This window comes from Tenrec ecaudatus, chromosome 9 (assembly GCF_050624435.1).
Source record: "Tenrec ecaudatus isolate mTenEca1 chromosome 9, mTenEca1.hap1, whole genome shotgun sequence".
NCBI classification, from domain to species: Eukaryota; Metazoa; Chordata; class Mammalia; order Afrosoricida; family Tenrecidae; genus Tenrec; species Tenrec ecaudatus.
In genome coordinates this window covers 30,086,062-30,110,243 of record NC_134538.1, presented here as the reverse complement: position 1 = coordinate 30,110,243, position 24,182 = coordinate 30,086,062, and the positions used below count along the sequence as shown (strand labels likewise).

The 24,182-nt window shown below is 40.0% G+C and overlaps 1 protein-coding gene and 1 pseudogene across 3 annotated transcripts in view; both read left to right on the top strand.

The window, feature by feature from the left end:
• The window catches only part of LOC142456729 (neuronal acetylcholine receptor subunit alpha-7), a 106,237-nt gene that overhangs the window by 44,350 nt on the left and 37,705 nt on the right, over positions 1-24,182 (top strand). The gene's annotated exons all lie outside the window — the stretch shown is intronic.
• Positions 7,021-8,052, top strand: LOC142456730 (COP9 signalosome complex subunit 3 pseudogene; annotated as a pseudogene).

Here is a 24,182-nt window from a genome sequence, read left to right as displayed (position 1 = left end):
TGGTCTCTCTTGATAACATGCTCAAAATACATAACACAAAGTCTCGCCGTTCTTGCTTCTAAGAAACATTTTGGCTGTACTTCTCCCAAGACAATACTATCTTGAAGTACAATACTGGCTGTGATAGAATAGTATCTATATGAATATGAGAAAATTTTGTTAATATAAGTATTATTCAAATTTATGCACAAACCACTAACGTTAGTGTTGCAGAAATTGAAGAATTTTATCAACATCTTCAGTCTTATATTGATCAAATGTGCAATCAAGATGCATCTAAATATGTTTCTTCTTTTGACATCCCATGGTATTTTCGATATTCTTCTCCAGCACCAAAATTCAAATGCATTGATTCTTCTTCTGTTTTCCTTATTCAATATCCAATTTTCACATGCATATGAGGTGACTGACTGAAAATCCCCTGGTTTGGGTCAGGTCCACCGTAACCCTCAAAGTCACATCCTTGCTTTCACCACTGTAAAGAAGCCCCATGCAACAGACTTACCCACTGTGATGAGTCATTCGACTTCTTGACTGCTGCTTCCACCGGCATTGATTGCAGACCCAAGCAAGATAAAAGCCTTGACCACTTTGATATTTTCTGTTTATCGTGATGTTACCTATTGGTCCAGTTGTGAGGACTTTTGTTTGATTTACATTGAGTTTCAATTCAGACTGAAGGCTATGATCCTTGATCGTTATCAGTAAGGGCATCCAGTAGTCTTCGCTTTCTGTAAGCAAGATTGTGTAAGCAATGTTGCGTATGGAACATTGTTAAAAAACCTTCCTCTGATCCTGATGTCATGTTCATCACAGATACTGACAGAGATGGAATAAGTCACATAGTAATCATTCATCAGCCACTCGGTTGTGGTTGTGGTGGTTACATGTCATTTCAACTTGAAGATAAATAAAAGCGTAGGGGTGGTATTCCACCTGTCAGTCAGGTCACAGCCTGGGTGTGGCCTTCTCATAAAGAAAGCCCTGGGGACCTCCCCTCTCTCTCTGCCTTCACTTTCCTGCTGGCTGACCCTGACAGCTGCCAGAGCCCTCTGATGCACCCACCGCCATTGGGCCCAAATGACTGCACCCACCAGCCAGCTTGTGATCTTCCTGCATTCTGCATCATTGCTTATTACTGTGTAAGTCTGAAGAGGGCCTTATGGACTAGTATTGGACTTATGAACTTGAGTTGGACTGGGGTGGGTAGAATACTTGATATATAATTACTTCTTTTTTTAATTACTTCTTGATATCAAGCTTTCTTACACATATATGAGTGTCACTAGATTTGGTTCTCTCGTCACCCTGGCCTAGTACATGGTGACTAGCATTTTGCTGTGATGTTGGAAGGTATGTCACTGATATTTCAAATACCAGCAGAGTCACCAGGATGAGCAGGTTTCAGCAGACCTTGCAGGCTGAGAACAAATTACCATGAAGGAATGGTCTATCCACTTCAGAGGAATTATCCACAGAAAACTTCATTGTCAGACATAGTGCCAGAAGATGAGCTCCTCTATTGGAAGGCACTCAAAAATGAGACTGGGGAAGAACTGCTTCATTGCAATAGAGTTGATCTTAACAAAATAGATGGGGGAATCTTCATTTGTTTACAAAGTACAATTCAAAATAACAAAGAAACAGCTGAAAACATCAATTAATAATTGGAAAACATAGGATGACCCAAACATGGGTATAGAAAAATTGGAGTTGATCACAAATGACCATATAAAGATCAATATCTCATCCATTAGTGAACTGAAATGGGCTTGCATTAGCCATTTTAACTCAGATAATCATATGGCTTACTTTGATGTGAAGGACAAATTTAAGAGAAACATTTGATTATCTCTCTTGAAATACAATGCTGCATGTAATAAGTTAATATTTATAGTTTATAAGGAAGTTCAGTTAATACAACTATTATTCAAATTCACACACCAACCACTAAAGCTATTGATAAAGAAGTTGAAGAATTCTATTAAGTTCTTCACTCTAGAATTGATCAAACAAGCACTCAAGATGAACTGATAATTATTGGTGATTGGAATAAGAAAGTTGGAAACAAGAAGGAACAGATTTGGGGAATACTGTCATAAAAATGAAGCTGGAGATCGCATGATAGAATTTTGCAATACCATCAAGTCTTCATCAAGAGTCCTTTTTTCAACAACATAAAAGGTGACTGTATGTGTGGGCTTTCCAGATACAGCACACATACAGAAATGACATTGACTACAGCATCAGACGAATCACAACTGTGGGAGAGATCGTCAAGTGCCCATAAACAAGTTCAAGTTGAAGCTTAAGAAAATTAAAACGAGTCCTCAGGAGTCCGAATACATACTTTACTATGTCCTACTTATATTTAGAGAACATTTCAAGTACAGATTTGACACACTGAACAGTAGTGACAAAAGACCTGATAAGCTGTGGGACGACATCATGAACATCATACATGAAAAAACAAACACTTATTAGAAAGGCAAGAAATTAAAAAGCCCCGAATGGACATATATTGGAGTTTAAAGTTCTGAGCACTAAGTTTGCAAAAGGTATGGTTCACAGTGGAAGCCCTTAATGAATCTCCACATGAATTCAGCCTCCATTGAATTCCTTCTGACTACTAACCAGCAGAGCGAGTAGCTCTGCCTTCAGACAGAAGGGATCTCTATCGCTCCTCCAGCAGGTCGAGGGAGAGAGAGCATGGCCCTTAATGGGAACTAGGGTGCTGGGGTCACATGATCATAAGTCACACCCTCACTGCCGTGGTTGAGGGTCTTGTACCAATCTTGTAAGCTCTTCTGTCACAGACCCAATCCTGTTCTATAGTCCCACCTATAACTATTGTATTGTACTGATCTGCCTCCTATCATACTTTTGTGACAGTTTTCCTTTGCCTCCAATGGCATTTGTAAGTCTCCAAATCTCCACAGTTTTTTTGGATGCAATCGTGACCCCGTGCTAATGGAGTCCCAGCAACCATACAGGACAGAGTAAGAGCTTCCCCATCGATTTTACAAGGCTGTGGTCTTTATAGAAGCAGATTGCTACATATTTCCCCCAGGTAGCAGTTGGTGGGTTTAAACCACCAAGCTTTCTTTTAACAGTTGTGTGCATAACAATAAATATTGGTATAGTGGTGAAGTAGAGGAAAAAGGCAAATTCAGAAATTATAAAGGATGGGTCAGTGTAGCATAGCTCTTTTTAAAATAATACAAGACATACATTGTATTGGTGACATTGAACGTATCGGTTAATCTGTGATTGTGTAAAAAAATCAACATGGGAAGTAACAAAACTGGGTTTCAATTCAATAAAATGCTGATCTCAAGATTATTGGACATTTTGGGAGATAATGAATTTTCGTAACTTCTGGGTACTCAAAGTACTCAAAATATTTCATTTTAGTAGGTTCACTTGCACATTAATGCAGGGAAGATTTCCCTTTGTTATTGTTAGGGGTCACGAAGTTGATTATGATCAATCGCACAACAGAATGAAGCACTGCCAGGCCCTGTGCCATCCTCACCATTGTTTCTATGCCTGAACCCCTTGTTGCAGCCAATCGATCTCATTGAGGGTCTTCCTCTTTTTCCTGTCTCTCTACTTTACCAAGCAGGATGTCCTCTTCCTTTAAAAGAAAAAATATCGACATTGAATGGAAGTCATGGCTTTAGACCAAGGCTTAGCTTGATTTGGGTAAAGCATCATGAAGGTGTCTACCATCTTTCTTGTTCTGTGCCTGGTTGATATTTTCAGGAGTCCATGTGTGAGTCACTAATGGGTTTTAAGATGTGATGTATTTTTTGTGCTTTGAAAAGGCCAGATCCTTACAAATAGCCATCCCACATCATTTGTGGGATGGATTGCTTTATTTCCTTGATGAATGGTGAGCAAATGATGGTATTGTGGGCCAGCTGGCAGATTTGCTTGGAGGAGAGGATGGGCACTGTGACAGGATCCATGCCATAGTGCTGATACCAGCGGTTTGCCAGCTGCATTGTTCTGCTCTCTCAAAATCTGCTGTTCAACGATTTGTCTGAGCATAACCCTGCTCAAAGTGAGTAACAATTATAGATGGCTTGTCATGATGGTCCCTTTGGGGAGAATTAAAGAACCTGCTGGTATCAGCAGTCTGATCACAAAGGGAGAGTGTAAGCCCTTGCTCTGTAGCTGTTGTCCCTGTGCTGGGTAGGCACAGGCAAGTGTCTTGGCCTCTCTAGACCTCTCCATATTTGATCTATTTCATCAGAAGGCCAGTAGCAATAATAGAATCATTTTTGTCTGAATATATTTGAGAAAGTTTTTACCGGTTTTACATGTGTATAATTGTGTGAGGCGTCAATCAGAAGGTCTCCTTGGAGATATACTGGTTTATAAATGGCTCTGAAAGGGCATTTCTGCACTAGCACAATTACTTTCGCATGTGTTCATTACTTTGTGGTCAGTGGCAGAGTTTGGAGGGATGGGCAATGTATGCATGACATGTTCAGGTGGATTATGATCCTGCTTTCAGGTATCCTGATTGTATTCATCAATGACATGTCAATAAAGTGTCATTTACTCCCTCACTGGCAGCAAGTGAATCAAAACTCGGAGCCACACTCTAGAACAAACTAGAACTGCCCCTTTGGGTTTCCAAGGCTGTAAATCATTATGGGAATATACAGCATCTTATTTCTCCCATAGAGCTGCTGGTGAGCCTAAGCTGCTGACCATGCAGTTAACGAGCCAATGAATGAGTAAGATACTATACCACTCACTGCCATTGAGTTGATTCTGACTTATAGCGACCCTATAGGGCAGAGTAGAAACTGCCCCTGTCAGTTTCTGAGGCTATAAATCTTTAGAGACAGAAAGCTCATCTTCCTCCCACAGAGTGGTTGGTGGGTTTGAACTTGTGTCCCCGCTGTTAGCAGCTCAGTTGGTAATCTACTAAGTCACCTAGTGCATTAGTCCTGGCTGATTAGAGAACCAAATCCAGAAACACTCATTTGTGTGTAAGAGAGAGCTTTCTATCAAAGAAGAATTGTATATTGAGAAAACATTCCAGCCCAATTCAGGTCAAGTCCATAATTCCTATATTAGCCCATATGTCCAATGTTAGTCCAGAAATTCCTCTTTAGACTAAAGCTGCACCTGAAATGATGCCAAATGCAGGAAGATCACAGGCCGGTGGGTGGAAAGTCCTGTAGATCCAATGGTGGTAAAAGGATCTCCAAGGGCTATGGCTGCCATTTGCATGGTTCCATGTGTCTTGTCAACAGGAGGGTGAAACAGAGAGAGAGAGTGGTCCACCTCTTCTGAATGCAGAATCAAGAGAAAGGAAGTTCCCAGAATCCTCACGAGAAGGCCACACCCACAAGGAGGGATCATCAGGCTGTGACCTGATTGACAGACTAGACTCTGCCCCTTCATTCTTTCATCAAGTTGACATGAAATTTTTTAACTACCTCACCTGGTTTATGCAAATAATGAGTCTCCCAGCACATGTCAGAGATGATACTGGGAGATGCCCTTGGGGAAGAGAGGGCAGTTCGTATGGTAGGTGTTCTACTCATAGCGGCTCCGGGTACCACAGAATGAAACGCTGCCCAATGCGGTGCCGCCCTATGATCGTTATGTCTGAACCCATGTTGCAGGCACTGTATCAATCCTTCTAGTTAGGACTTTCCTCTCTTTTGCTGAACTTCTACTTTACCAAGCATAATGTTCTTTTCCAGGGACCAGTCTCTCTTGAGACCATATTCAAAGCATATGAGATAAAGTCTCACCATCCTCGCTTTAAAGGAGTATGCTGACTTCTCCCAAGACAGAGTTGTTTGTACTTCTGGTAGTCTGTGGTACTTTTAATATTTCCTCACCAGCACTGCAATTCACACTGATCAGTATATCTCAGGTCTACCTTATTCAATTCCCAGCTTTCAAAGGCACATTGAAAATATGGCTTGGAGGGATATGTCTTGATATAGCTCAAAGTGACTTCCTATTTCGTCAACAATTAAAGAGGTCTTGCGCAGCAAATTTTCCCAATGCTATAATAGGTCATTTGATTTCTTGATTGCTTCTTCCACAAGCAAGGATTGTAAATCCAAGTAGATTGTCACTTCAATCTTTTCTCTATTTATAGTGGTGCTGTCTTTTGGTTCAGTTTTGAGGATTTTCATATTCTTTACATTTATTTGCCATCCACACTAAAGGCTTCAATATGTGATTTTCATTACCAAGTGCTTTCAGCAGACAAATATGTCATCTGCTATCACAGGTTGTTAATAAGCTGTCCCCCAGTCCTGAAGCCGAGTTCCTTTTCATATAGGGCAGTGTCTCAGATTACTTCCTTGCACACACAATCCTTATGTTTCCCCCTATGTGATTTTAAGCCATGCCATATTCCCTTGTTCTGTTTGTACAACTGCCTCTTAGTTTATGTACAGGTCTTGTATACATGCAATGAAGTTTTCTGGAATTCCCCTTCCGCTCAATGTGATCCAGCTCCCTCACTGCCATCGAGCCAATGCTGACTCACAGTTACACCCCTCCCCACCCCCGTGGGTGTCTGAGACGGTAACTGTTTATGGGAGTAGAAAGCCAAGTCTTTCTCCCGCAGAACCGCTGGTGATTTTAAGCTGCTGCCAAGCAGGTCACATCCAAATGCAAAACCATTACACTGCCAATGCTCCTAGTCGTTAATTATAATCCACACAATTGCATGCATTTTATAGTAAATAAAACATAAACAAACATCTTTGTTGTGTTCTTGGATTTGGGCCAAGATCTATTTGATATTAGCAATGATCTCCTTTGTATGTCTTCGGAACCTGGCTTGGGTTTCTGGCAGTTTTCTGTCAATACACTGCTGCAACTATTTTAAATTATCACAAGCAAATTTTACTTATCTGTGATATTAATTATATTGTTCAATAATTTTTGCATTTTCTTGGGTCAGCTTTCTTTGGAATGGCACAAATGTGTGTCTCTCTGGGAGTCCTTGCTGGTTTGTGTGTGAAATTTTCCATGCCCAGTGTTCCTGACTTGGAAACGCCATTCTCGCAGGCTCAGCTATCCATCAGTACTCATAACAGGGAACACATTCGATATGCAACAGACATTTTTGCTGTGCTTTGCTTTCATTTAACTTGTGGAAAGAAACAGCCCGTGCAAGGAATATTCTGGCATCCTTAAACAAGCCATAGACACAATGCAGATGAATATAAACCAGCTGACCTCAATACCTGCCAATCTCTGCCAGCTTTGTTTGCTGGCAAAGACTTTAAACCTGATCTTCTGCATCATGACGTGAACATGACGGATATCTACAACGAGAATGGAACCTGAGATGCAAAGCACTTCCTATGTTACTATTATTAGGGCAGCATGATATATACTGGGCTGAATAACTTTGAAAGAGTGCTCTGCTTTAAAGAGCAGGCTATAACTACTCCTGCCACGGTAGTCAGTCATATCATGTTGGAGTCGTATAAAAAGTATATTTTAGTTTCTCTAATACTTCTTGGGAAATTTCAAACAGCTACTGAAATATACATCTCAAATTGTGGACAGATTCATTAAATCTTAGCAATGCATACTGTGAATTAGCGTAAGTATATTTAACCAATAATTGTTCAGAACTCAGAACTCTGGTGAACAAGTACAGTGAAACTTTCAATCATGATAAGAACATGGGACTGGTGGCGCAGTGTTTATTGTCACTTTATAAGAAGAATATTCAGAGGCTACATTGTCATTAGAAGATATGGCAAGTCATGTGCATTTATCTGGACCTCAAGCCCTACCCCCCAAAAAATGTTCTACACATGATAGAGAATAGTGAGATTTTTTGCAAGTATTAATCAGTTGTCATGATAACCCTGAAAAATATAATAAACCAGCCGTGCTTCATAACATTGATCAGGAGATACTGAAATGTATAGCTTGATGAGCAGCTGAAAGCCATGTATCAAGAGATTACAGTGAAATCCTCAATTCATGCAAAAGAGTATGGGGTAACAAGACGATTCGGGCAACAAACTATCCAGCTACTCTTGAAACTAGCAACCTTCCAGAATTAAAAAAAACTATCACCATGCCCAGTGGCAAATGTGAAGAAGGACCAGAGAGACTGTTTCACCTGGGCATTAAGATATTAAATTTTGTTTTGAATCTTGAGACCGGTATGCTTTCAGAAAACCATTCTCTCTGCAAAGAAGATGGGGGGGGGGTGAGTGGGAGATGGGTGGGGAGGGGGCAGGGCAGAGATAATATAAAAAAAATTTTTTTGGACAATCTCAAAATTTAAGCCTGTCGTGAATTTATTTATCCTCAGGTTAATGTTGCTATTGCATTAAGTCGACATTTTTGTTCCAATTTAAAAAGAAACAAAAATAATTATTTCAGCATATGACTACTGCCAGAAAACAAGCCTGGGAAGATCTGCTCAGAAACCACCACAGCATTTCTACCAGGAGGGTACCCTGCAGTTCCTCATAGTGAGAAAGTCAATGTAAAACTACATAGACAAGCATTTCTTAGTGTAGGAGAGCAGCAACACCTGTTCGCTGATTTCCCTTAGCCACTGAGTAGAGGCAGGTGCCACTTCTGTGACTTTCCCAGCTAAGCGAATTTTTCTCGAGTCCTCAGGCAACCCAGTTAGCCAAACATCTTACCAAAAATAAACAGTTCAACAATAATAATTGGAGACCTCAACACACAACTCTTAAGAAAAAACATCATCAGGAAAGAAACGTAATAAGGAAACAGAGGGGATAAACACACCAACCAGATAGAATGCAGTTATCCAGATAGACCTTCTAGACATATACAGAACACTTCACCCAACTACGACCCGTATCCATTCTTCTCCAGCCCACACGGGACATCTTGTCGAATATATCACAATAGGCCTCAACACAAACCTCAACAAATTAAAAAAACTTTGAGATTCTACAATCAATGTTCTCAGATCAACAGTAGAAATAACAGGAACATAAAGGCAAACCATGGAGACTGGGAAACATATGACTTTAGAAGGCTGGATAATAGATTAAATAGGGAGGAAATTAAGAATTTTCTTGAAATGGACAACAATGGTAACATAAGATATAAAAACCTTTGGGACACAATATATGCAACTAGTTATTAGAGTTCATTTATAGCAATTAACACAGATGAACAAGAGGATAAATTCAAAATCCATACCTTAACTCAATACCTTCAGAAATTAAAAGAAGAGCAATAACTTAAAGCTCAAGAGACCAAGAAAAGAAATCATAACCTTTAGAGCAGAAACAAACTGGCAAACAGAAAAACAAAGTGTGTAAGTCCTCTCAGACCCACAAACCACATGCAATGATGCCGAATGCAGGACAATCACAGGCCAGTGGGTGGGAAGTCTTGTGAATCCAGTGATGTTGTACACATCTCAGTGCTGGCAGGGGTCTCCACATGGCTTCTCCAACTTCCAGGGCTGCACCAGGGTATGTGCATGTGGCTTCTCCTCCGGGACGTCTCCTCAGAAAGTAAGACGTGTCAGTAGGGTGTCATCCCCCGGGAGTGAAGAGAGAGAGAGAAGTGTCTCCCATCTCCAAGGAGGAAAACACAGCAGTTCCCAGAATTCTCAGGAGAAGGCCATGCCCACACAGAGGCCTCATTGGCTATAATCCGATCAATAGACTAGACTCCACCCCTTCATTCATAATCCTCTCAAATTGACATCAGATTGGGTAATTACCACATAAGGGGAAAAATTAGAAAGACAAGAAGTTGGTTCTTGGGAAGGATGAACAGAATTGAAAACCTGCTGGCAAACTTAACAAAGGAAAAGAAACAGAAGATGCAAGTATATAGGATTTGAGTTGAAAAGAGAAACCTCTGATCACATCTAAATAATAATAAAAAGAATAAAACACCACTGTGAAAAACTATACTCCCAAAAGTTTGTTAATATAGAAAAAATGAAGAAATACCTAGAAATACTACCCAAGTTAATGCAGGTGCATGTACAAAACCTGACTATACCCACAACAAAAGAAGAAATACGGAAGGAGTCCTAAAACTTCCATCCCTTAAGTCACTTTTTAAAAAGTGACATATACATTATCACAGTCAGTTCTAGTACACCCTCCCCCATCATGTATTCATTAGTTGCTCCGCAATTCCCCTCAACCTCCCTCACCCCCAACATCTCCAATGAGCTATTACATCAGTTATTGCCTCTGTACTTCCACCCCGTCTGTGCTTCATAAACAGAAACATATCAAAACACACACACACACCAGGGGGGGGGAGGAAGAAAGATGACCACTGCAATATGAAAATAAGCCACAGAGAAAACTTCTGTCAAGGAAAAAGAGGGAAATATTTAAACCGAGAGCAAATTCAGGATGAATCAAGATCAACTGACGAGGTTTCATATTACACCACAGCTCCATCGCCACAATCAAATTTACAGTAAGCACTGTCTAGTGGTAAGACTATCTGTGTACTTTGTGGCTAGAAGGCATCTGCCAGAGGCTTAACCAAATAGCTACTTTTCATATGGATTTGGGGCTCCCACTGTCCTCATAGCCTTCTACAAATAGGATGTTCACAATTTAAGCTCTGATTGACACCTGTTCCTCCATAGTATTTGGATTTTGTTATTTGTCATCTTTGTATCACACAAGCTGATGTGCATCTTCCATGTAGATGTATTTGACACCTCACTTAGATGGCTGCTTGTTTGAATACAAGCTATTAAGACCCCAGATACTATTCCAATTGATAGCCAGGCACCATCTACTGTATTCACCCACTTTGCTGTGTCACCCTGTATTAGTCTGGGTACTTTAGAGAAACAAATCCACAGAAACTCACGTATAAGAGAGAGTTTTATATAAAGGTTAAGTGCACATCAAGAAAACATCCCAACCCAGTGCTGCCCAAACCCACAAGTCAAACATTAATCCAGATGTCTGACATCAATCTACACAGTCCTCCTCTATCTCATAAAACACACTCTATGACACCGACTGCAGGAGGCAAGCCAAATCAGTGAATGTATAAGCATCTCAGCGCTGGCAGGGGTCTCCACATGGCTGCTCCAGCACCCAGGGCTGCACTGGAGTAGGTCCATGCACCTTCTCCTCGGGGATGTCTTGCAGGAAGTGAGTCTTGCCAACTAGAGCAAGGAACTGGCTAAGGCAACTGCACCCTGGTCTGACCATCACAAAATAAGAGACCCGAGAACTAGAAAGGTAAGGCTCACTTAGTCATTTATCCCTCAGCCCTTCAAGTAACCCCACACGTGTTCATTGGCCAGGTTGGCACAATAAACTAACTCACACCCATATCTTCAGATCACTTCGTGAAGGTCAGTATCTAGCAGTACCAGGTCATAAAAACTAAGTGTTCTTCGACTGGGGCTAGAATTAAATGGGAGACCAGAATCCATCCATTTCTCATGAATCATGTCCAACTCTGGTTTACTTTAGTGGTCATAATATTATTTTATGACCAAGAATATATATACTTTTAATCATTGTATTGGGGGCTCATACAACTATTATCACAATCCATACATACATTAATCCATACATTCAACAAATGTGTACATTCATTGCCCTCACCATTATCAAAACATTTGCTCTCCACCCAAGCCCCTGGCATCAATTCCTCATTTTCCCCTCCCTCCCCTGCCCTCCCACCCTTGTGAATCCTTGATCAATTGTATATTATTATTGTTATTTCATGTCTTTCACTGTCCATTCTCTCCCTTCACCCACCTGTCTGTTGTTCTTCCTCCTGGGGGGGAGGCTATATATCCAATCTTGTGATGGGTTCCCCCTTCCTCCCCTCGCCCCCGCCATTCCCACCATCCCCCTACTCTCATGATATCTCTACTCCATTACTCTTTCTGAGGGCTTTATCTGTTCTGAACTCAATGTATCGAGCGCTCTTATCTATACCAATGTGTGTACTCCAGTCCAGCCAGATTTGTAAAGTAGAATTGAGTCATGGTAGTGGGTGGGAGGAAGCAATTGAGGAACCAGGAGATTGTTGTGTGCTTCATCGGTGCTATACAGCACCCTGATTGAATCACCCCTTCCTTGTAACCCTTCTGCGGAGGGATGTCCAATCGTCTACAGATGGGCTTTGGGTCACCATGGAAAAGCATTTTAGATGTAACATGGTATCTCATTGTAGTTCTCATTTGCATCTCTTGGATGACTTGTGGTCATGTGCATGTTTTCCATGTGTTTGTTAGTCAGTTATATGTTATTTTTGGTGAACTGTCATATCTTTTGCTTACTTTTTTAAAAAATCATTTTGCTGGGGACTCATACAGCTCATCACAATCCATCCATCCATCCATTGTGTCAAGTACATTTGTACATTTGTTACCATCATCATTCTCAAAATATTTGCTTTCTACTTGAGTCCTTGGTATCAGCTCCTCATTTTGCCCCTCCTTCCCTGCTTTCTCCTCACTCATGAATCCTTGATAAGTGATAAATTATTATTATTTTGTCATCTTACACTTCCTACGTCTTACACTGTTGTCCGTCCTCCAGGGAGGAGGTTATATGTAGATCCTTGTAATTGGTTCCCCCTTTCTACCCTACCCTCCTTCAACCCTCCCAGTATTGCCACTCTCAGCCCTGGTCCTGAAGGGATCATCTGTCCTGGATTCCCTATGTTTCCAGTTCCTATATGTACCAGTGTACATCCTCTGGTATAGCCATATTTGTAAGGTAGAATTGGGATCATGATAGTGGGGGGGTGGGAGGGGGAACCATTTAAGAACTAGAGGAAAGTTGTATGATTCATCGTTGCTGCATCACATCTGAACTGGCTTGTCTCCTCCTGGCGACCCTTCTGTAAGGGAATGTCCAGTTGCCTACAGATGGGTTGTGGGTCCACAATCTGCACTCCCCCTCATTCACAATGATTTGATTTTTTGTTCTTTGATGCCTGATACCTGATCCCTTCAACACCTTTTGATCACACAGGCTGGTATGCTTCTTCCATATGGACTTTGTTGCTTCTGAGCTAGATGACCACTTGTTTACCTTCAAGCCTTTAAGACCCCAGATACTGTATCTTTTGATAGCCCAGCTCCATCAGCTTTCTACACCAGTTTTGCTTATGCATGCATTTCTCTTCAGCAATTGTGTGGAGAAGGTGTTTTGCTCACTTCTTAACTGGTTGGTTGCTACTCTCTTATTAAGCTGTTGTAGCTATCAGTGGATTTGGATAATTAGACTCTTGTCCCTTTTGTCTTAGGCAAAAAAATTTTTCTCAATCTGTGGGCTTTCGTTTCACTCTTTTGAAAAAGTATTTTGTTGCGCATAAACGTTTATTTTCAACAGGTCCTGGTTATCTATTTTGTCTTCTGCTGTGTGCACTTCCTTTATTATACTTAGTAGTCTATGCATGTCCTGCATTCAGGCTCTTAAAGTTTGTACGAATTTTCTCTTCGGTGATCCTGATCGTTCTGGGGTCTACATTTAAATCTTTAATCCATCTTCAGCTCATTTTTGTGTATAGAAAGAAATATGAGACTTGCTTCATTCTTCTGCATATGGATATCCAATTTATCCGACACTATTTGTTAAAGAGGCTGTCGTTGCCCATTTGACAGTGTGGGGTTCTTTGTTGAAGATTAGTAGCCTGTAGGTTGATGTATTTACATCTAGTTTTCTGTTCTGTTCCATTGGGCTTTGTATCTCTTATTGTACCAGTACCAAGCTGTTTTGACTATTGTGGCTATGTATGTAGTAGGTTTTTAGGTGAGGCAGTTCAAGGCCTCCCACTTGGTTCTTCTTTTTAAGAGGTTCTTTACATATCCTGGGTATTTGCCTTTCAATATGAAGGTAATTAGTTTTTCCATTTCTTTAAATAATCTTTTTTTGGATTGAGATTGGGATTACATCATATCTTTAGATTGCTTTAGATAATATTGACATTTTCACAATATTGTCTGCCTGTCCATGAACATGGGGTATTCTTCCATTTGTGTAGATCTTTTTTGTTTTCTTGTAGTAATATTCTGTATCTTTCTCTGCTTAAGTCTTCAGTTTCTTTGGTTAGATTTATTCCTAAATATTTCATCTTTGTGGTTATCATGAATGACATTGTTTTCCTAATGTCTTTTGAATAATTCTCTTCCCTGGTATAAAGGCATCCAATTGATTTCTGGCTGTTACTCTTGTATTTCACTACTTTACTGAATCCCTTGACAATTTACAAGCTTTTTGTGGAGACTTTTGGATTCTCTCTCTGTAGGATCATACTGTCTACAAATAGCAAGAGTTTCACTTGTTCGTTGCCTATTTGTATTCCTTTAATTCTTTTTGTTGTCTGATGATAATAAGATTTCTAGTATAATGTTGAATAAGAATAGTGACTGGACCTTGCCACTCCATTCCCTTGTTGTTCCGCTGCACTCCCCCAGTGCTTTGCCTCAATGTGGTGGGATCAGGTCAGGTGCAATTCCCACACTGTGTCTCCGGTGCTGTCCCCTATATCGCCCTTAGCTACTGAGGGGCATCATGTCTCATAGTAGGGCCAGCCATGTTGTTCTCTCTGTGGACTGGCTGCTCTACTCAGGAACATCATCATCACGGCCTGGTGGGCCAGGCTGTGCTCCACTCTCTCCTCCTGCCCCTTCATCTGCTCCCGTGTGCTCTGATCAGATATGTCCATCTCCCGGAGCTGCAGAGTCAATGTCGTCCTTTGGAACACATTCTTTTCGGGGAAGGGCAGGAATCCACTTAATTTATGCTGCTGGGGCCAGCCTCCCAGACCTCTCCACTGGTTCCCTCCTCCACGCCGGGATATTGCATTCACACCTTGCGACACTGGGTTGAAGTCTGGTCCCACTTTCCCTGTGGAGATATAAACAATACCTTCCCATTGGGTGGATTAATGCCCCATGACCCCACTACCCTTTTCTTCCTTGTATTCATCCTTTTGTTTTCCTTTCTCCACCTCCTCCACCATTGTCTACCATGTACATCCCTGGTTTTGGTCTGGTCTCTTCCATACTACACCGTCTTCACCCCTAAAATGTTTGTATACAGTAGCTTTTTTTCCCTATGCCACTTTTGCTTTTTAAAAAAAAGGTCCCCAGGGAATGCTGAAAGTGGACCTTGGGGCCAGGGCGTGGTGCCCCAACAGACTGGACTCGAAAACGCTCCTAAGGGCCAGCAAACAATCCCTGAACTAACTACAAGCTTTTCTCTTGTGAACTGTTTTGTTCTGTTCTTTGTCAGTGGTTTGTTTTTGTTGTTTTGTTGTCTGGTTGTATACTGTTGCTTTGTTTTCCTCTGTCTTGTTTTCGTGCATGTTAGTGACTCCACAGGTCTGTCTGAATAGGACAGGCTGGATGAACTATCTGGAGGAAAAACAACGGGACCGACAGTTCCGGGGGGACTTGGGGTGGGGGGGTAGGGGGGGTAAGGAAGTGGTGTTAACAAACCCAGGGACAAGGGAAAAACATGGGACCCCAAATGGTAGAGAAGGGGGAGTGGCAGGCATGGTGGGAAATGATCAAGGGTAAGGTTGCTTAGAGAAGAGGTATACTCTAGCCCAGGTGACAATGAACCATGGTAGTAGGGCAGGAGGAAAGTCAAGGGAGATGGAGGAAAGAGCTAGGAGTCAAAGGGCATTCATGGAGATCTAGACAAAGACATGTACATGCAAATATATATAGGAAGATGGGGAAATAGATCTATGTGTCTATATTTATAGGTCAAGTATTAAGGTGGCGGAAGGACCTTGGGCCTCTACTCAAACACTCCCTCAATGCATGAATACCTTCTTTTATTAAATTGGAACTCTATGATGCTCACTCTCCCGACACAACGGCTGGAGCCAAAGTGGGTGAACAAGTAAATGTGGTGAAGAAAGCTGATGGTGCCCGGCTATCAAAAGAGATAGTGACTGGGGTCTTAAAGGCTTGAAGATAAACAAGCGGCCATCTAGCTCAGAAGCAACAAAGTCCACATGGAAGAACACACCAGCCTGTGTGATCGAGTGGTCCCAAAGGGATCAGTTACCAGGCATCAAAGAACAAAAAATCATATCATTGACTGTACACCTCCATGATAGGATCGCTGAAGACAAATGGGTGCATAAGCAAATGTGGTGAAGAAAGCTGATGGTGCCCGGCTATCAAAAGAGATAGTGTCTGGGGTCTTAAAGGCTTGAAGGTGAACAAGCGGCCATCTAGCTCAGAAGCAAAAAAGCCCACATGGAAGAAGCACACCGGCCAGTGCAATCACGAGGTGCCAAGGGACCAGGTATAAGGCATCATGCAAAAAAAACAACAACGATATAAGTGTGTGTGTGTATATATGTGTATATGTATATATATACCATATTAAATGAAGGGGGAAGTGCAGAGTGGAGACCCAAGGCCCAAGTGTCGGCCAATGGAGATCCCCTCATAGAGGGGTTTAGGAGAGGAGATGGGTTAATTAGGGTGCGAGGTAGTACCGATGAAGAACACAGCTTTCCCCCAGATCCTGGATGCTTCCTCCCCCCAACTACCATGATCCGAATTCTACCTTGCAGGACTGGATAGGGCAGAGGCTGTACACAGGTACATATGAGGGCTGGTGGTACAGGGAATCCAGGGTGGATGATACCTTCAGGACCAAGGGTGTGAGGGGCGATGCTGGGAGAGTGGAGGGTGAGTAGGTTGGAAGGGGGGAACTGATTACAAGGATCCACATGTGACCTCTTCCCTGGGAGAGGGACAGCAGAGAAGGGGGGAAGGGAGACTCCGGATAGGGCAAGATATGACAAAATAACGAGGTATAAATTACCAAGGGCACATGAGGGAGGGGGGAAAGGAGAGGGAGGGGGGAAAAAAGAGGACCTGATGCAAGGGGCTTAAGTGGAGAGCAAATGCTTTGAGAATGATTGGGGCAGGGAATGTATGGATGTGCTTTATACAATTGATGTATGTATATGTATGGATGGTGATAAGAGTTGTATGGGTCCCTAATAAAATGTAAAAAAAGAAAAAAAAGAGTTCAATCTTAATAGATTGTACAGTGTAGTATATGACAAAATAATAAGTTATGAATGATGAAGGGTTCATGAGGGTACGAGCCCCCAATAAAATGATTTAAAAAAAAAAGAATAGTGACTGGAGACATCTTTGTCCAGTTCCCATTTTCAGGGAAAATGTTTCTAGTTTTTCTTCAATGAGCATAATGTTGCCTGTTGGGTTTTGGGTGGGGTGGCTATGGTTTTTATTATATTGAAGAAATTCTCTTCTGTTCCTTTTTTATTGAGTGGCTTTTTTTAAATTAAAAAATTGATATTAACTGGATATTGTTACGTGCTTTTTCAGCATCTGTTGACATGATCATGTGGCTTTCATCCTTTTTCTTATTTATGTGGTGGATTACATTGATTCTTTTTTAATGCTGAACCATCCCTGCATCCCTAGAATGAATCCCACTTGGTCATGGTGAATTTTTTTAATGATATTGTATTCTATTGGCCAGAATTTTGTTGAGGATTTTAGCATTTGTGATCATGAGGGATGCATTAGTCTGGGTTGACTAGAGAAACAAATCCAGGACACTCGTATACATGGGAAAGAGAGCTTTTATATCAAAGAGTAATTGTATATTGAGAAAACATCCCAGCCCAGTCCAGGTCAAGTCCATAAGTCTGATGCTAGTCCCTTTGTCTGATACTAATCTATAAATTCCTCTTCAGATTCACATAACACATACAATGACACTGAATGCAGGAAGCTCACAGGCCAATGGGTGGAAAGTATTGTGACGCCAGTGACTAGGGAAGCAACTCATTTCAGCACTGTTGTAGGTTTCCACATGACTCCTTCAGCTCCAAGGCTCTGGCTCCATCAGGGTAGTTCCATGTGTTTTGTCAACAGCAATGTCTCACTCAGAGACTGTGTGTCCCACCACCAGAGAGCTATTTATCTCTATAGCACCTCCAGGTGAGGTCATCAGGCTGCAACCTGATTGACAGATTGAACTCCATCCCTTCACTCTTAGTAATCCCAAATTGACACCCGATTATATAACTACCACAAGGGATATTGGTCTATGATTTTCTATTTGTGTGGGGTCTTTGTTTGGGTAACAGGGCTATGCTACTTTCATAGAATGAGTTTGGGAGTTTGCTGTCTTTTTCAATATTCTTTACCAGTTGGTGTAGTATTGGTGACAGGTGTTCCCTGAATACAAGATGAAATTCTTCTGGGCTTTTCTTGGTTAGAAGTTTCTCAATGACCATCTATTTCTTCTTTTGTTATAGGTCTATTGAGTTTTTCAACATCTGTCTGCATTAATTTGAGTGGATGATGTAGTTCTAGGTACCTGGTTATTTCTTTTAGAGTATCAAATTTCTTTGAATACTGTTTTTCATAGTACTGTATTATTATTTTTTATTTTATTTGAATCTGTTATGATGTCACCCTTTTCATCCCTTATTCCATGTTTTTCTATCTTTTCTTTTGTTAAAGTTTCCAGAGGTCTATCTACTTTGCTAATCCTTTTAAAGACCAACTTCTTGTCTTATTGATTTTTTTCCATCTTTTCCCTCAGATAATTTCTTTCAGCAACTGATCCTTATGGTTTCTTTTTTCTTTTATTGTTGGGTTTATGTTTTTGTCCTTATTCCAGGTCTTGAAGATGTTGTTTCATGGTGTTAATTTTGTACTTCTTTTTTCATTGTACATTGATACTGATAAATTGACCTCTACTGCTTTTATTGTGTCCCAAAGGTTTTGTTATGTTGTTATTCTTGTTCATTGCAAATAATTATTTTTATTTTATCCCTTATTTGCTTTATTATGCAATTATATTTTAGTATTATGGTGTTCGATTTCCATGTGTTTGTCTTTATGTTTCTGTTCATTTTATTGATTTCTAGTTTTATAGCATTGAGAAGATAGGTTGTAGAATCTCAATTTGTTAAGGTTATTTTTGTCAAGGTGCCTATATTCTTTTTCAGTTCTGGGAGAATTTGATTGGTGTATTTCAAGGGTCTTCTGTTGTGTGCATATATGTTCAGTATGGTCATGTCTTTTTAGACTATGGTTCCCTTGATCATTATGGAGTGTCTGTTCTTGTATTACATTTCTTGCCTTGAAGTCTATTTTTTCAGAGATTTATATTGCTACACCTGTTTTCTTTGAGTTGTCATTTGCTTGGTATACTTTTATGTAACCTTTAATTTTTAGTCTGTCTGTGTTTCTGATGTTTGTTTCCTGTATGAAGCATATTGATGGATTTGGATTTCATATCCATTCTGTTATGCTCTGTTTCTCTAATGATATTGTTAGCATCTCCAGTGCTGGCAGGCATCTCCACCTGGCTTCTCTATCACTGGCCTGTGATCTTCCTGCATTTGGCATCATTGCATGTGTTTCATGAATCTAAATAGGACTTTATAGTTTGGTATTAGACATATGAGCTAATATCAGACTTATGAACTTGATATAAACTGGGCTGGGATGTATTCTCGATGTTCAATTGCTTTTGGTTATAAAGATCTTTCTTTTTTTAAAACATTTTATTAGGGGCTTATACAACTCTTATCACAATCCATAGATATACATACATCAATTGTATAAAGCACATCTGTACATTCTTTTCCCTAATCATTTTCTTTTTTTTACATTTTATTAGGGGCTCATACAACTCTTATCACAATCCATACATATACATACATCAATTTTATAAAGCACATCCGTACATTCTTTGCCCTCATCATTTTCAAAGCATTTGCTCTCCACTTAAGCCCTTTGCATCAGGTATAAAGCTCTTTCTTATACACATATGAGGGTCTATGAATTTGTTTCTCTAGGGAACCCAGACTAACACAGCAGGGATCAATACTTTTAATTGGTAAGTTATAAGAAAGAAAATTAGAGAATTTTTTGTAATGATGGAGGAAAAGTTAATAATAATTGAAAAAACAGGAAAAAACAGTAGTGTCAGCTTTTGTTTTTATGGGGATGAAAAGGAAAGAAAAATATTGAGAAGAAATAAGAAAGATAGGTAAAGAAAACTATAAGATAGTAACGAAAGCTATGAAATAAGTTTAAACATTAAAATTAAAGAAGGACATTGAAAGAGATAAAATAGAAAGCAATGCTACTAGAGTAAGAATGTAAAGAATCTTGCTTTCGTGAAGGGTAGCATATCCCTCTCTGTGTCCCTCTTGCTATGGTTTCTGTGGAGCCACTCCCTTGGTTGCTATTTGGCAGCCATCTTCTTCACCCTTTCAACATTAAGCAATTTTCAACCAAGAAACATGCAGAACCAGATAACTTCATATGTCAATTCTACCAAATATTCAAGCAATAGCTGTCACTAATTCTACACAGACTATTCCATAGTATAGAAAAAGAAAGTAAACTCCCACACTAATTCTATGAAGCATATATAATCCTGACACCAAAACCAGACAAAGACACCAAACTACAGACCAGTATCCCTCATGAATTTAGATGCAGAAATTCTCAACAAAAAATTCTGGCCAATGGAATCCAACAACCTATCAAAAACAATAGTTCATTATGACCAAGTGGGATTCATAACAGGGATATAAAGATGATTCAGTGTTCTAAAAGGAATCTGTATTATCTACCAGGAAAACAAGACAAAGAATAAGAACCACATAATCATATTAATAGATGCATAGAAAGCACTGTACAATATCCAACTGTCATTTCTGATAAAATCACTCCATGAAATAGAAATAGAAGGGACATTTTCCAACATTATAAAGGTCATATACAAAAATCCAATGACTAATATCACATTCAATGGGGGAAAATCTAAAACATTTCCCTTGAGCACCAGAGGTAGGCAAGGATATCTCTTTTCGCCATTCTTATTCAACATCATGCTGGAAATCTTGGCCAGAACCATTAGACAACAGAAAGAAATCAAGGGAATACAATTGGGCAAAGAAGAAGTGAAGTGCTCACTATTTGCAGACAGTATGATTTTAGAGAGAGGACTCCACAAAATATTGTTAGGGGAAAAAATTGAGGGATATGGTAAAGTAGCAGTAACAAGCAGAAATGAATTGGATTCCTACATACCAGGGAAGAGAGCTCTGAAAAAGACATCAAGAAAGCAACCCATTTAAAATAGCAACTGAGAAGATGAAATACTTAGGAATAATCTTAACTAAAGAAACAAGACTAGAAAAACAACAAAAACAAACTACAGAACACTATTCTAAGAAACCAAAAGAGACCTACACAACCACAAGAATATCCAGTGCTCATGGATAGGAAGACAATATTGAGATCATGTAAATTTCTATCCAAATCCCAACCTCATGCTTTAAAGTAATGGAAAAACAAATTACTAACTTGTGTGTTAGTCTGGGTAGACTAGAGAAACAAATCCACAGAAACTCATCTGTATATAAGAGAGAGTTTTATTTAAAGGGTGAGTGTACATTAAGAAAGCATCCCAACCCAGTGCTGTCCAAGCCCATAAGTCTAACACCAATCTACAAAGTCCACCTCCATCTCACAAAACATACACAATGATACCTACTTCAGGAGGAAAGCCTAATCAGTGAGCATGTAAGCGTGTCAGCACTGGCAGGGGTCTCCACACAGCTGCTCCAGCACCCAGGGCTGCCTCAGGGTAGGTCCATGTGGCTTCTCCTCAGGAATGTCTCACAGGAAGTAAGCAGCCTTGCCAGCTGAATCAGGGAACTGGCTAAGGCAGCCACACCGTGGTTCAACCATCAGAGAACAAGAGACCTGAGAACTAGAAAAGCAAGGCTTACTGAGTCACTTATCTCTCCACCCCTCAATTAATCCCACATGTGTTTATTGGCCAAGTTGGCACAATAAACCTTAACTATCTCACTTTGTATAGAGAGGAAATAGGCCCAGGATAAGTAAAGAACTTCTCAACTAAAAGAACTAACCAAGCTCAAAACTTATTACACAGCCAATGGAACAAGACTTAAAAAATCCATTAAAAAAAACCATCCACTTAGAAGAAACTAATGTTTTACAAAGGACCAAAAAAAATTAAATAAGAAGAAAACAGCCTTTCAACAAATGGTGCTTTGAAAATTGGATCTCCATTTGTGGACTAAAACAGGACCCATACCTCTCTTCATGTACAACAATGAACTAAAAAGGGATTAACACCCAGAGCTAAAAGGATCATCAATGAGAAAATTGGGACAAAATTAAGGCCCATATTGCAGGGCATATACAGATTACCAAACATAATAAAGAATCCAGACACTATGAGAGACAAAAACTGATAACTGGAACCTAATAAAAACCCAAAATCTTATGCATATTAAATGACAAATGAGACCCCACTTACTGGAGAAACATCTTTAGCAATGACACAATGAACAAGGAACTATATGTTAGGCCAGGTTGACTAGAGAAACAAATCCAGTGACACTCATATGTATAAGGAAGAGTTTTATATCAAGAAGTAATTGTATAACAGAAAAACATCCCAGCCTAGTCCAACTCAAGTGCATAGGTTTGGTACAAGTTCATAAATCTATCTTCAGACTCACGAATTCACATACAATGATACAGAATATAGAAATACCAACCATAGACTGATGGGCGCAAAGTTGTGTGGATACAATGACAATGACTCTGGCAGCTCTCTGAGTGACTCAACAGCAGGTAGGTGAAGGCAGAGATAGAAAGCGGGTGGTTGCCAGGGCCCTCCTTATGAGAAGGCCAGGCCCACAGGGAGGTATCAGGCCGTGCCCTGATTGACAGGCTAGACTCCACCCCTACACTTTATAGATCAAATTGACATGAAACTATGTAACTACCAAAAGCTAATTACTAAAATCCATAGAACTCTGCAACACCTCGTTAAGAAAAAACAAATAATCAAATGAAAAGGTGATCAAAAGACACAAATACATAATTCACCAGTGATCCAATGACTATAAATAATAAAATCCAAATCTGAAGTAGGGAAGGGTATCAGAGCTTAAACTCTGAATACCCAATTTTTAGATGGCTATAAATGACAGTGAAATCCCAAAATCCAATTATAGGTTCCTCATATGGAGCAAGGCTCCAGCAAATCTCCTCCGACTATGGACCTGGTATGTCAGTGACTTTGTTGTCAGAGTGTACTGTAGGGTCAATTACTGCAGAAAGTTAACTTAAAACATGATGTCTTACCATTTGATGTCCCCTTTGAACCGTTTTAAAGTTGTTTCCTTTTTTTTCATGTAATCTATTCACTTTGTGCCTTTATTATCCCATTTTATTTTATTTTTTCAGCAGTTTTATTGGCACCTAATCCACATATCATACAATTCAGTAGTTCAATGGTTCGTTCATATCAAAAAGAATTATACAATCATTACAATCAATTTTTGAACATTCCCCTTCTCCCCCTGGTTAAGCCACCTTTAAAATGAGTTGTGTAATCACAATCAGTTCTAGTATTTCCTCCCATATCCCGCCTTCATTGTTTACTCCTGAAATCACCTTACTCTCCCTACCACCTACCCCCAGCCATAAATTCCCTATAAACCTTTACATCAGTTATTACCACTATGCATACACTCCTTCTTTGCTTCACACATTGGGAACTAAACTAAACCAGCCAAATGGTGGTATTGCTGGATTATATGAGACTTCAATTTCCAATTGCTTTAAGTATCATTCCAATTGCCATATCATTTTCCACAGTGGCTGTACATATTTATAAGTCCAACAGCAGTGGATACGAGTTCCAATCCTCTCCATCATTTGATGTTCTGAACTGACCTAGCATTGTGTGTTTAAAGTGGTATCTCATTGTGGTTTTAATTTGTATCCCCCTAATGACTAGTGATCATCAGCATTTTTTCATGTTTGTTAGCCTTTTGTACTTCGTTTTTGGTGAAATGTATTTTCATATCTTTTTCCCATTTCTTAATTGGGGTTTTGCTATTTTATTATTGAGCTGTTGTAAATTCTATATATTTTGGTAGTTAGCCCTTTGTCCAATGTGTCATTGGTGGGGAAAAAGCAACATTTCCAAATCTGTGGGTTCTCACTTTACTCCTTTGATGAAGTCTTTTTATGTGCACAGGTGATGTAATTTCAGCATGTCCCCGTCATCTCTTTTGTCTTCTGCTGTGTGTGCTTCCTTCATTATACTTGGAAGTCTATCTATCCCCTGCAATAG